The 13,193-nt window shown below is 47.3% G+C and overlaps 1 long non-coding RNA gene across 1 annotated transcript in view; it reads right to left on the bottom strand.

Moving 5' to 3' along the window:
- Positions 1 to 1,504: 1,504 nt before the first annotated feature.
- LOC122173017 (uncharacterized) overlaps positions 1,505 to 13,193 on the bottom strand; it is a 32,466-nt gene continuing 20,777 nt past the window's right edge. Inside the window, exon 3 of the long non-coding RNA XR_010593252.1 lies at positions 1,505 to 13,191. This is a non-coding gene — a long non-coding RNA (uncharacterized LOC122173017). The remainder of the gene's footprint in view (positions 13,192 to 13,193) is intronic.

Here is a 13,193-nt window from a genome sequence, read left to right as displayed (position 1 = left end):
CTTGGCAAGATTTGCTCCCTAAAGCTAGGCACAACCCATTTAATACAAACAGTATTACAAATAGCAACAGAGAGTCCTGTGGCACCTTTAAGACTAACAAATGTATTGGAGCATAAGCTTTCGTGGGTGCTTATGCTCCGATACATCTGTTAGTCTTAAAGGTGCCACAGGACTCTCTGTTGCTTTTTACAGATCCAGACTAACACGGCTACCCCTCTGATAGTATTACAAATATAAATCAATTTGACAAAAAGAAAGGACAGATCTTGAAATAGTAGCAACTCATCTCTAAGTGCATCTGTCTTACAATTTATAACATTTAAGAACATCTATGCTACAGAATGAGACTGGGCAAAGAAGTGATGACAAATTAAAACACCTACAGTCCTCAGCTTAAACCTCTCCAACGCATCATCAGTGATCTACAACCCATCCTGGACAATGATCCCTCACTTTCACAGACCTTGGGAGGCAGGCCAGTCCTCGCCCACAGACAACCCGCCAACCTGAAGCATATTCTCACCAGCAACCACGCACCGCACCATAACAACTCTAACTACAGTAGCCGTGTTAGTCTGAATCTGTAAAAAGCAACAGAGGGTCCTGTGGCACCTTTAAGACTAACAGAAGTATTGGGAGCATAAGCTTTCGTGGGTAAGAACCTCACTTCTTCAGATGCAAGTAATGGAAATCTCCAGAGGCAGGTATAAATTAGTATGGAGATAATGAGGTTAGTTCAATCAGGGAGGGTGAGGTGCTCTGCTAGCAGCTGAGGTGTGAACACCAAGGGAGGAGAAACTGCTTCTGTAGTTGGATAGCCATTCACAGTCTGTTTAATCCTGATCTGATGGTGTCAAATTTGCAAATGAACTGGAGCTCAGCAGTTTCTCTTTGGAGTCTGGTCCTGAAGTTTTTTTGCTGTAAGATGGCTACCTTTACATCTGCTATTGTGTGGCCAGGGAGGCTGAAGTGAAGTGTTCTCCTACAGGTTTTTGTATATTGCCATTCCTGATACCTGACTTGTGTCCATTTATCTTCTTGCGTAGTGACTGTCCAGTTTGGCCAATGTACATAGCAGAGGGGCATTGCTGGCATATGATAGCATATATAACATTCGTGGACGTGCAGGTGAATGAGCCGGTGATGATGTAGCTGATCTGGTTAGGTCCTGTGATGGTGTTGCTGGTGTAGATATGTGGGCAGAGTTGGCATCGAGGTTTGTTGCAAGGGTTGGTTCCTGAGTTAGAGTTGTTATGGTGCGGTGCGTGGTTGCTGGTGAGAATATGCTTCAGGTTGGCGGGTTGTCTGTGGGCGAGGACTGGCCTGCCTCCCAAGGTCTGTGAAAGTGAGGGATCATTGTCCAGGATGGGTTGTAGATCACTGATGATGCGTTGGAGAGGTTTAAGCTGAGGACTGTAGGTGATGGCCAGTGGAGTTCTGTTGGTTTCTTTTTTGGGCCTGTCTTGTAGCAGGAGGCTTCTGGGTACACGTCTGGCTCTGTTGATTTGTTTCTTTATTTCCTTGTGTGGGTATCGTAGTTTTTGAGAATACTTGGTGAAGATCTTGTAGGTGTTGGTCTCTGTCTGAGGGGTTGGAGCAGATGCGATTGTACCTCAGTGCTTGGCTGTAGTCAATGGATCGTGTGGTGTGACCGTGGTGGAAGCTGGAGGCATGAAGGTAGGCGTAGCGGTCGGTGGGTTTTCGGTATAGGGTGGTGTTAATGTGGCCATCGCTTATTTGTACGGTGGTGTCTAGGAAGTGGACCTCCTGTGTAGATTGGTCCAGGCTGAGGTTGATGGTGAGGTGGAAGCTGTTGAAATCATGGTGGAATTCTTCCAGGGTCTCCTTCCCATGGGTCCAGATGATGAAGATGTCATCAATGTAGCATAGGTAGAGAAGGGGCATGAGTGGACGAGAGCTGAGGAAGCGTTGTTCCAGGTCAGCCATAAAAATGTTGGCATATTGTGGGGCCATGCGGGTGCCCATGGCGGTGCCACTGGTCTGGAGGTATATATGGTCATCAAATTTGAAATAGTTGTGTGTGAGGATAAAGTCACAGAGCTCAGCAATAAGTTGTGCTGTGTCATCATCAGGAATACTGTTCCTGACAGCTTGTATTCCATCTGTGTGTGGGATGTTTGTGTAGAGAGCCTCTACATCCATGGTGGCTAGGATGGTGTTTTCTGGGAGGTCACCAATGCATTGTAGTTTTCTCAGGAAATCTGTGGTGTCACGGAGATAGCTAGGAATATTGGTGGCGTAGGGAGTCCACATATCCAGACAGTCCTTCAGTGAGAGTGCCAATGCCCAAGATGATGGGGCGTCCAGGATTTCCAGGTTTGTGGATCTTAGGTAGTAGATAGAATAACCCCGGTCGGGGCTCTAAGGGTATGTTGATTTGTTCCTGTGTTAGTCTAGGGAGTGTACTGAGTAGATGGTGCAGTTTCTTAGTGTATTCCTCAGTGGGATCTAAGGAAAGTGGCCTGTAGAATTTGGTATTGGGGAGTTGTCTGGCAGCCTCCTTCTGGTAGTCAGACCTGTTCATGATGACAACAGCACCTCCTTTATCAGCCTCTTAGATGATAATGTCAGGGTGGTATCTGAGGCTGTGGATGGCATTGCGTTCTGCACGACTTAGGTTATGAGGCAAGCGATGTTGTTTTTCCACAATTTCTGCCTGTGTATGTCGGCGGAAGCATTCTATGTATAGGTCCAGACTGTCATTTCGACCCTCAGGAGGAGTCCATGTGGAGTTCTTCCTGTGTTGTTGGTGGGAGGGTATCTGTGTATCAGTGCGCAGTTCAGTGTTATCTTGAAAGTATTCTTTGAGTCGGAGGCGGCGAAAGTAGGCTTCCAGATCACCGCAGAACTGTATCATGTTCGTGGGGGTGCTGAGGCAAAGAGAGAGTCCCCGAAATAGGACAGACTCTTCTGCTGGGTTGAGTGTGTAGCTGGATAAATTGACGATATTGCTGGGTGAGTTTCAAATTAAAACAGATGTACTAGACCAGGTGTTGTGGTAGATGAATGAATAATTCTTATTGTTAGTCTCAGTATCAATCAATCATCATAAAACTATCCATCAATTAGATGCTACCACAGGCGATGGTCATGTTCTGACTAACGTTAGTCTGATTTGCTGCAGTTCCACTCAATTTATTTCTATACATTACATTGTGATTTTAAAAAAGATCAACTCAAGTGCCAGCTGCCCATTTTGATATGTTATATGATGGTGAGGACATTTTAATTTCCTTTAAATTTAATTGTATACAAACATTTTTTAAGTGGATACCAAATATAAATAAGCGATCAGTGATCTCTCGGAGTTTAAGGATATTGTCTTCCATAAAATCATAGCCAGTTATCACTGGTGGATACACAGGTGGCTAATCTGGGATCCACAATTGATGCAGACATTTCCCAATAGAAAGAGTGAATCTGGATTGTTGAGTTGGGCTGTGGCGCATTCTTTCCTCCTTTCCCATTTTTCCATTTCCTGTTATCTCAAAATACTAGACTCCTTGCCACAAGGTCTTTTTCCATTTTAGTCAGCCAAGGGCTTGGGTCTCCCATGAGTTTATGTCAATATTGCACTTCTTTATGTTGGCTTCAAGGGTGTCTTTGAAGCACTTTTTTTTTTTTTGCTTCCCCCCATCCCATTGGCCATGGCTCAGTTATGAAAACATGACCTGCTTCAGGAGTTGATTTTCTGGCATTTGAAGAACATGACCAGCCCAATGGAGTTGGTGGTGGATGATCACACTTTAATGCTGAAGGCTTTGGCCTAGGACAGAACACTGATGTTGGTGCATCGGTCATTCCACTTGACTCAGAAGATTTTTCAGAGGCACCGTTGATGGTATCATTCAAGAATCTTGAGGTGTCTACTGTACTTGACCAGGTTTCAGCACCGTACAAGAGAGAAGGGATAACATCAGCCTGATACACGTGAAGCTCTGTTTGATTCTCGATGTAACAATCTTTGAAGATTGTTTTCTCAAGAGTCCGAAAGCTGCACTGGCACATTGAAGGCAGTGTTGAATTTCATCATCAGTGTCAGCTTTCTGCAACAGACAGCTGCCGAGGTAAAGGAAGTGCTCAACATTCTCCAGGGTCTCTTTATTGATCTGAATTATGGGAGCAGGATCCTGGTGATTTGCAGCCTGTTGGTGGAGTACTTCATTTTTCTTGGTGTTAGGTATGAGCCTGAGTTAGTGGTAGGCCACAGAGAAAGTGTCGACTATTTTTTTTTAAGGTGCCCTAAACACAGTCTGCCTTGCCTCCCCCCGACTGGATAACCGTGACCAGAGGTATCACCTAACTGTGGTCGAGACTAAACAATGAAATTTGGAACCTGGAACGTTCAAAACCTGATCGACAACCTGAAAAGTAACCGTCCAGAGCAAAGAACAGCAATTGTGGCCAGAGAACTCAGGAGGCATGACATCAACACTGCTGCACTGAGTGAGATCTGACATACAGGAGGACAGCTCAAGGAAAAAGGTGGTGGTATAACTTTTTTCTGGAAGGGAGCAGTGACAATGAACGACGAATCTATGGTGTTGGTTTTGCTATCAAAAACAAAATCATCAACCAACTCTCGGAATTACTTGTTAGCATCAATGAATGACTCAGGACCCTCTGTCTTAAACTTGGCAAAAATCAGCATGCAACACTCATCAATGCATATGATCCAACCCTTGATGCTGATGATGAAATCAAAAGAAAAATGTTATGCCAACCTTGACCGAATTCTCTCTGCCATCACCAAAGAGGACAAGTTCATACTCCTTGGCAATTTTAATGCAAGAGTTGGACATGACTTGCAGCTTTGAAATGGCATGATCAGAAAGGAAGGAGTGGGCAAGACCAATTCCAACAGAATTCTTCTCCTGACCAAATGCACGGAACACATATAAATAAGTATTACTCCCAGGAAAGGTGCCAGACAACTGACAACACTATATCTGAGCTCTCAATGTCAATTCAGGCTGTCCCACATGAGTCAACCTCATTGAAGAGGGATGAACTTAAAGGTTAGCTCAGCTGTTCTATTAAGAGTGTCCAAACAATATCCCTTGTGATTAATTGTAAATATTTATATAATATTAGAACCCTAATACAGAATATTAGAGATAATTACGTTATTTTAAACATGGCCCTGAGGGGTAATGATTATTGAATAGATGGTCCCTGTTGATCTAATGTAATTTGAAGCAGTTATATAAAAGTGAAAATCTCTTTCCACACACACACACACACACACCTTCTTTGAAAATCATATTGTTGTCAGTTGTATAACAATATTCTGTGCTCCTGCAGGAGGGTCTTATCTTTCCCTCAACATACAGCTCACTTATGACACAATTGGTCATCAGTCTCCATAGAAGGATCTTTATTTCACTTACAAAACCCATTGAACTAATCTGGCCACATCACTGAGAAAAATAAAATTTGGTGCTCACCAGACTCAGAGGTGATATAAGAGATGTACAAGACACAGTAAGTTGTCATAAGTCAATACAAGTATAGCTCAGATGCCCAAGGGGGCATAGTTATAACAAGAAAAGCAAATAGCAGCAGCAACATAAGTAAGGGTTGCAGAAACAGCACTATAGTTAGGACTGTGCCTAGAAACATTAAACCTAATGCTTTGAGCCTGAGAGGCCATACACTAAATGAAGGTGGCAAGGATGGTCATCATCATTAGCAATAGACATGGATTTTATGGCTAAACCAGCCATACATGTTCAGAACAGTACTTCCAAACTAAAGGAAACTCAGGTGTGACGTAAATTTGAGGCCTTGGAAAGACAGCACTTCTGTAACAGAAACCAAATGGGCTGCATTTATTTGGGGTTAACATCACTGTTATTTTCTGCCAATAGCTCTGATCTCTAGATTCCTTGCATAACTTCTGTCCTAGCAACACCTTCCAATTTAGTATTATCTTGAATTTAATGTGCTGTTTACTACTTCTTCTAGGTCATTAGTAAATATGTTAAACAAAACTAGGTCCAACACTGTCCCTGGGGGACTAGACTAGGCACCTCACCTTTTACTAGGTACATCATCAAGCATTATTACTTTAGTTAAGGAAATTCTTCCACAAAAGAAATACATAGGAAACATAGGGTTACACTGCAATCCCCCCTACATGGCCATGCAGTGAAAGGAGGGAATAAGGAGCCTTTCCCACTTGTGTGGCCCATGTATGGACAGCCCAACGTAACAGCATTTATGCTCTGGGAACTACAAGGGATGTTCCACACAGAAGTGACTCCCAAGAAATGGGTTGGGGGAATGGTAGGGAATAAACAGATTCTCTTTCCCCACTATCTGCCAGGCATAGAGCTGTCTCTGAATGAGAGGGAGGTCATATAGCAAAAGTACTCTTTCAGTGTAACTAGGAAGCCCAAGCTCAATGCTACCTGAAGCTCCCAACGCAAGGTGCACAGCTCTGTCTGGCTCCCAGGGCAGGGCTGTGGCACGCTTAGGCCACAGCAAATATTTTTGAAAGAATGAGTAAGAGGATACAGAAATGCAAGTTTAATTACTTAAAAATTAACAATATTTGTTCAATAGGAATGCAAAAATGAAGCTGAGATGTCAGCTTTAAAACCTATCAATATATGTTGCAACAGCTACTTTAACACAGTGCCCAATAAAAATCCTGTCTGCAGAATTCTTTTTCACATTCACATTAATATTTAAGTTTGCCAGTCCTTTTAGCTGAATTTATGGAAGAAGATTACTATCTAGTAAAAATAGTAATTAAACATTTAGTGGCTTAACTGTTAAATTACAGGCCCTTCTGTAATACTTTCAGAATTACAGCAACTTAATTATTACAGTTCATCAAGCATAGCTGCTTAAGAAGTGATTAACAAATCACTCTACATATACATACTGATCTCATTATAGAACAAATTATTTAAAAGTATGTACACTTTTATGCTAGTTTAATTGTACAAGCACAGACGGGCTCTACACTAAAACTTCTAGGAATTCCCTCAATAATCCTTTTATTATCTAGGCTGTTTTGAATGTAACTAGTGTCTGTGTATATATATGTATACATACACTCATGTGCAAGTTTCACGGAAAAAGATTGTGATCATTACTTAAATGCAATTTCACACTCCGCAAGTAATTTTTTTTTATTACACCATGCTTTAATACAGATACAAATCAAAGTTCCTCATGAAATTATTGCTCGAAAAGAAAGAAAAATCTGATGTACACAACTGACATGAAAATACCTAGCTCTTGTCTCTGCAGACGTCAGATTGCAGGATATTTTTGTGAAGAAGTCACAAACATTGGGAAGCAGTCTGATTTCTCCCACAAAGTCTGATTACAAAACGGGCAGCTATTAGATCAGTATGCCATATCAGGCAAACCCTGACCCGCACAAATGGTTTCTTTTGCTCTCAGTTTAATCCATACAATATGACAGACTTTTCCTTCTTGTCACAAAAAACTGGTAAGTTAAAAAAAGGTGCTAGAAAGTAGACAAAATAGAACATAATCGGACACAGTATAAAAAAAAATCCAGCATGCTGTGGTTTCAGAGGCACATGTGTTTTCTTCAAACTCCATTCCAGCTTCCTGTACTCAGTGTTACTTTCCTTCTTTGCTAAACTTTTAACACTTGTCACTGTCGGGATAATCCATGTTGGGAAGCACGTCTCTAAGAAGCATAATTAGTGGTAACAGTCTGGATTTACTGCATAAACAAACAGATCATGTAAAGGACTTGCTTGCAACTAACGAGGGTAAAGTTGAAGCATTCGTTACTAGACTATAGGTAACAGACCTCCAGGTCACTTACTTTGTGAACATTGTTGCTGAACAGAGCATTTGGTGCCAAAGCCAGTAGGCATTCTAGACAGCTGTAAACATTTATATGAATAACGGCAGCATCTACAGTTACAGTAGCCAGGTTCAAATTACAAGGTATATCTCAGACTACCTGCTTCAAGGCATAAGATAATCACCAGGTAAAGACAAATTTTGCACAATTGCGAGCATCATGGAAAAGTTTATTATTTCACCTGAAGTACAGAGCACTGGCCAATCAGTGAAAGGATGGAGTTTTCTCTCCCCAATCTGGTAATTACTGTAGTCTTAGAACAGTTCTCTTTACTTGGAATATTTGTATAGAAAATTACATTCATTGTATACATTGCAAACTTTCACAGAAGGAAGAGAATTCACTATGGATAAGGTGAAATAATTAAAAAAATTAGTTCCCCTTCTATGGCTGCCAGTTACAATGTTAAAAAAAGAAACAGCTTCCTAATATTTTTTGTTTTCACTTATATTGCTGAAATTTTTTTTTAAACAATAAGATGAATAACTCAACCCAGCATTTAGGCAGGTCATAAAGGACAGTTACCTGTTCCGTAACTGGCGTTCTTCGAGATGTGTTGCTCATGTCTAGGTGTGCAGGCTCACCACGTGCACCAGTGCCGGAAGTTTTTCCCTCAGCAGTACCCGTGGGGGAGAGCGCTGCTGCAACCCCTGGAGTGGCGCCTCTATAGCGCGCTATAAGGGGAACCGCGTGCTCCCTCCACCCTCAGTTCCTTCTTGCCAGACCAACTCCGACAGAGGGGAAGGAGGGCGGGATGTGGAATAGACATGAGCAACACATCTCGAAGAACGCCAGTTACAGAACATGTAACTGTCCTTTCTTCTTTGAGTGATTACTCGTGTATTCCACAGTAGGTGATTGCAAGCTATGTCTGATGGAGGTGGGTAGGAGTTCACAGATTCCCTGGCTGAAGCACAGCTCTACCGAAACAGCGTCATCCCTGGCGTGGGAGACGATCGCATAGCGCGACATGAACGCATGTACAAAGGCTGACGATGAGGCCCGAGCCCTTGTCGAGTGAGCCCTTATGATAGGTGGTGCAGGAACCCCTGCTAAGTCGTAGCATGTGTGGATGCACGATGTAATCCACCGGGAAAGCCTCTGGGTGGAGATCGGTTGACCCCTCATGCGCTCAGCTGAAGCAACAAAGAGTTGCAAAGAGCTGCGGAATGGCTTAGTCCAATCCAGATAAAAAGCTCTGCGCACATCAAGCGGGGCTGACGTGATGGCCACGAGGAAGGCTACCTTCCATGAAAGGTGAGACCATGAGCATGTGGCCAGGAGTTCAAACGGGGGTCCCGTGAGGCGGGATAACACCAAATTTAGATCCCACTGAGGGACAGGGGTTTTAGCATAAGGAAAGGACCAGTCTAGCCCTTTGAGGAAACGCCTGGTCATGGCATGGGAGAAAACTGAGCAGCCCTGGACTAGCGGATGGAACGCCAAAATAGCTGCCAGGTGCACTCTGACAGAGGAAGGGGCCAGGCCTTGAGTTCTAAGGTGAAGAAGGTACTCAAGGATAAGTTGGAGCAGGGCAGACACTGGGGAAGTACCCCACTCGCTCGCCCGCCCATCTGGAGAACCTGGACCACTTCGCTAGGTAGGCTCGGCGCATGGATGGCTTTCTACTTTCGAGGAGGACATGCCTGACCCCTTCTGAACACCTTCTCTCCTCCACATCTAGCCCTTGATCAGCCACGCTGTCAAACAGAGGGTGGCCAGATTGGGGTGGAGGCAGCGGCCCTGGTCCTGGGAGAGTAGGTCCGGGCGGAGTGACAACGGCCACGGAGGGGCCACAAGCAAGCCCAGGAGGGTCCTGTACCAATGTTGCCGGGACCAAGCTGGGGTGATCAGGAGGACGCCTTGTCTGTTTTCGCTTTCTCCAGGACCTTGCCAATGAGGGGAAACAGGGGAAAGGCATAAAGGAGTTGACCCAACCATGACAAGAGGAAGACATCTGAGATCGCGTTCCCCCCCCCCCCCCCCCACCCTCTGGAACAGAACCTATGGCAATGGTGGTTCTGTCGGGTCGCAAACAGGTCTACTTGGGGAGTGTCCCACGCTCGGAAGAGCTGGTGAGTGACCTCCGAGTGGAGCAACCACTCGTGTTGGGAGGAGAAAACCCTGCTCAAGCGATCGGCCTGTGTGTTGTTGATGCCTGGCAGGTGGAAAGCCTTCAGGGAGATGTCGTGGGCTATACAGAACTCCCAGAGGCTGAGGGCTTCCAGTCAGAGGGTCGAGAACCTCGTCCCGCCTTGCCTGTTGATGTAAAACTTCGCAGCAGTGTTGTCCGTGAGTACTCTGACCACCTTGTCGCGCAGCTGTGAGCCAAACGCCACACAGGCTAAGCGTATCACCCTGAGTTCCCTGACGTTTATGTGAAGGGACAGCTCAGCAGCTGACCACACCCCTGGGGTCTATGAGTTCCCTATGTGGGCCCCCCAACCCAGGTCCGACGCATCGGACACTAGGTCCAGTGATGGGGTCAGGTCCCAGAAGGGAATTCCCTGGAGCATATTGGCCGGGCAGGACCACCATTGTAGCGTGGTGATCACCCATGCCGGTACCGAGAGGACCTTGTCCAGTTTGTCCTGGGCCTGGGAGAACTCTGAGGCCAACCAGAGTTGGAGGGGCCTCATCCGAAGCCTGGCGTGGTGGACCACGTGCATGCACCCCACCACATGGGCCCAGGAGCCGCAGGCATGCCCTGGCTGTGGTGACGGGGAACTCTGTGTCCAAGGCTATAAGCCCCTTCAGGGTCTGGAACCTGTCCAGGGGAAGGAAGGCTGTGGCCTTGGAGGCATCCAGGAGAGCGCCTATGAATTCTATGCACTGCACCGGAACCAATGTCGACTTGGCCTCGTTTACTAGGAGGCCTAAGTCGGCACACGTAGCCAAGAGCAGGTCCACGTGGTTCTGTACCTGGGACCGCGAGCTGCCCTTGAGCAGCCAGTCGAGGTAGGGGAATATCTGTACCCCTCGGCGTCTGAGATAGGCCGTCACTACCGCCATACACTTTGTGAATACTCTGGGCACGGTGGACAGGCCAAATGGGAGGACCGTAAATTGGTAGTGGTCCTGTCCCACTAGGAAACGGAGGAAGCGTCTGTGCCCCTCGAATATATAAATATGGAAGTAGGCGTCCTGAAGGTCCAGGGCCGCATACCAATCGCCGGGGTCCAGAACGGGTACGATACATGCCAGAGAGACCATGCAGAACCGGCATTTTGCCATGAACTGATTGAGGTCTCGCAGATCCAGGATGGGCCTAAGCCCCCCTTTCGCCTTGGGGATCAGGAAGTAACGGGAGTAAAACCCTTTCCCCCGGAACTCCCCTGGAACCTTCTCCACGTATCCCAAGCTGAGGAGCTGACCCACTGTCTGCTGTAGCGGGGTAAATGTGACGGATCCCCCTTGCCATCTGAGCGAGGGGGTGGGAAGGTGGGGGTGAGAAATTGTAGTATGTAACCCTGGGAAATGGTGTTGAGGACCTATTGGTCTGATAAAAGCAACAGAGAGTCCTGTGGCACCTTTAAGACTCCAGACTAAACACAGCTACCTCTCTGATACATTGGTCTGATGTTATTTGGGACCATTCCATAAGGAACACACACAAGCGGTTGCTGAAGGCAAACTTTATTGGTAGGAGGGTCCTCTTGGGAGTCACCAGGGTACCCTCCTGCAACCAGTCAAAACCGGCTCTTGCCCTGCTGCTTGCCCCTGGAGGGCCTAGGCTGCGGGGCAGAGCGACACTGCCTCTGAGGTCGCCTCTTTTGGGTCTTGGACCTCTTGTAAGCGGGCTCGTATCTTGGCTGGGGCGCAGGGACGGAGGCTTGCGTCTTAGGCTTTTCCTTGGGCTGGACGTAGAGTCCGAGGGTTTGAAGGGTAGTACATGAGTCCTTCATGCCATGGAGCCTCATGTCTGTTTGTTCTGTGAACAGGTCCTTGCTGTCAAAGGGAAATCCTGCATCACAGACTGCGCCTCCGTGGAGTGCCCAGGCAGCAGTAGCCACGATGCCCTGCACAGGGACACGGCCGAGGCCATGGACTGAGCAGCCGTGTCAGCTGCATCCGCCGCCGCCTGCCGAGCAGCCCTTTTTGCAGCGGCGCCCTCCTCCACCAGCACCTTAAAATCCTTCCTTTTGCGCTCCGGAAGGGAGGGCTCGAATTTCAGCAGTGAACATAAGTTAAACTCCCCCACAAGTTAAACTCATATCGACTGAGGAGGGCCTGGTGGTTGTCCACCCAGAGGTGGAAGCTGGCCAATGAATAAAGCTTCCTGCCAAATGAGTCCAGTCTTTTAGAGTTTATTTTTGGGTGTGGGTCCTGGTTGACCCTGTCTTTTCCTATTATTTACGGACTCCACCACTAGGGAGTTGGGGGCCGGGTGGGTTATAAAGGTATTCATGCCCTTTCGTTGGCACGAAGTATTTGCGCTCTGTCTTTTTCGATATCGGGGCGAAGGAGGCCGGCATTCGCCAGAGGGCATTGGAGATGTTAGCCACCTCTTCATGCAGCGGGAGGGCCACTCTGCCGGGTACCGAGGATGAGAGCACGTTAAACAGTGAGTCTGAGGGTCCCTTCATCTCCTCAGCTTGGAGTTAGAGACTGGATGCAACTCACTTTAGTAGCCCTGAAGTCCTCCTGCGGGGGAGGGGGCCGGTACGGGGCTCTGCACGTCGGCCGGTGCCACGGGATCCACCCTTTGGTCGGACTCCTCGTGCGGTGCCGAAGATCCTCGGAGATCTGGATAGTGAGTCTGAAGGAGCCTCCGATGCCCGTGCTATTGACTGAGGGCCTTGCTGGGCGTGCACAGGGGGCCAGGGGCTCCACTGGCACCACTGGCCTTGCTATGGGGGCCCTTGCCATTGACTCTGGTGTGGCACCGGCGGCACCAGCTGGTCAGGTTGGCCCGGCTGAGTCGTAGGGCGCTGCGTAAAGGTCAAGGTTACCAATGACCTATGGGTGCAGTGGGAGCGGTACAAGCGGGGTATCAAGAGCGATGTCTGCCAGGGGACTGGGACTCTGACGTCGACGAACGGTGCTGCGTCGAGCTGCTACTCCTCAAGACGCTTCGACGCCTGGATCTGTGATGATGTGGAGCTGGTGATCCCCGCCGGGAACCGTGGGCACGGTGCCTCGAGGTGAGAGAGCTGGAATGTGACTGGCGATGGCGCCCGTGTCGAGAGCGGCTTCGGTAGCTATGCCGAGAATGAGAGCGTCTACGGCGTCTTCCCCTGTCCCGCCGATATTTTGTACTCGGCGTGGAACGGTGCCTGGAACTCCGCTCCGACGGCACCCAACCAGATAACCT

Source organism: Chrysemys picta, chromosome 1, assembly GCF_011386835.1.
Source record: "Chrysemys picta bellii isolate R12L10 chromosome 1, ASM1138683v2, whole genome shotgun sequence".
Classification (NCBI taxonomy): Eukaryota; Metazoa; Chordata; order Testudines; family Emydidae; genus Chrysemys; species Chrysemys picta.
This window is presented reverse-complemented; position numbering and strand designations above follow the sequence as displayed.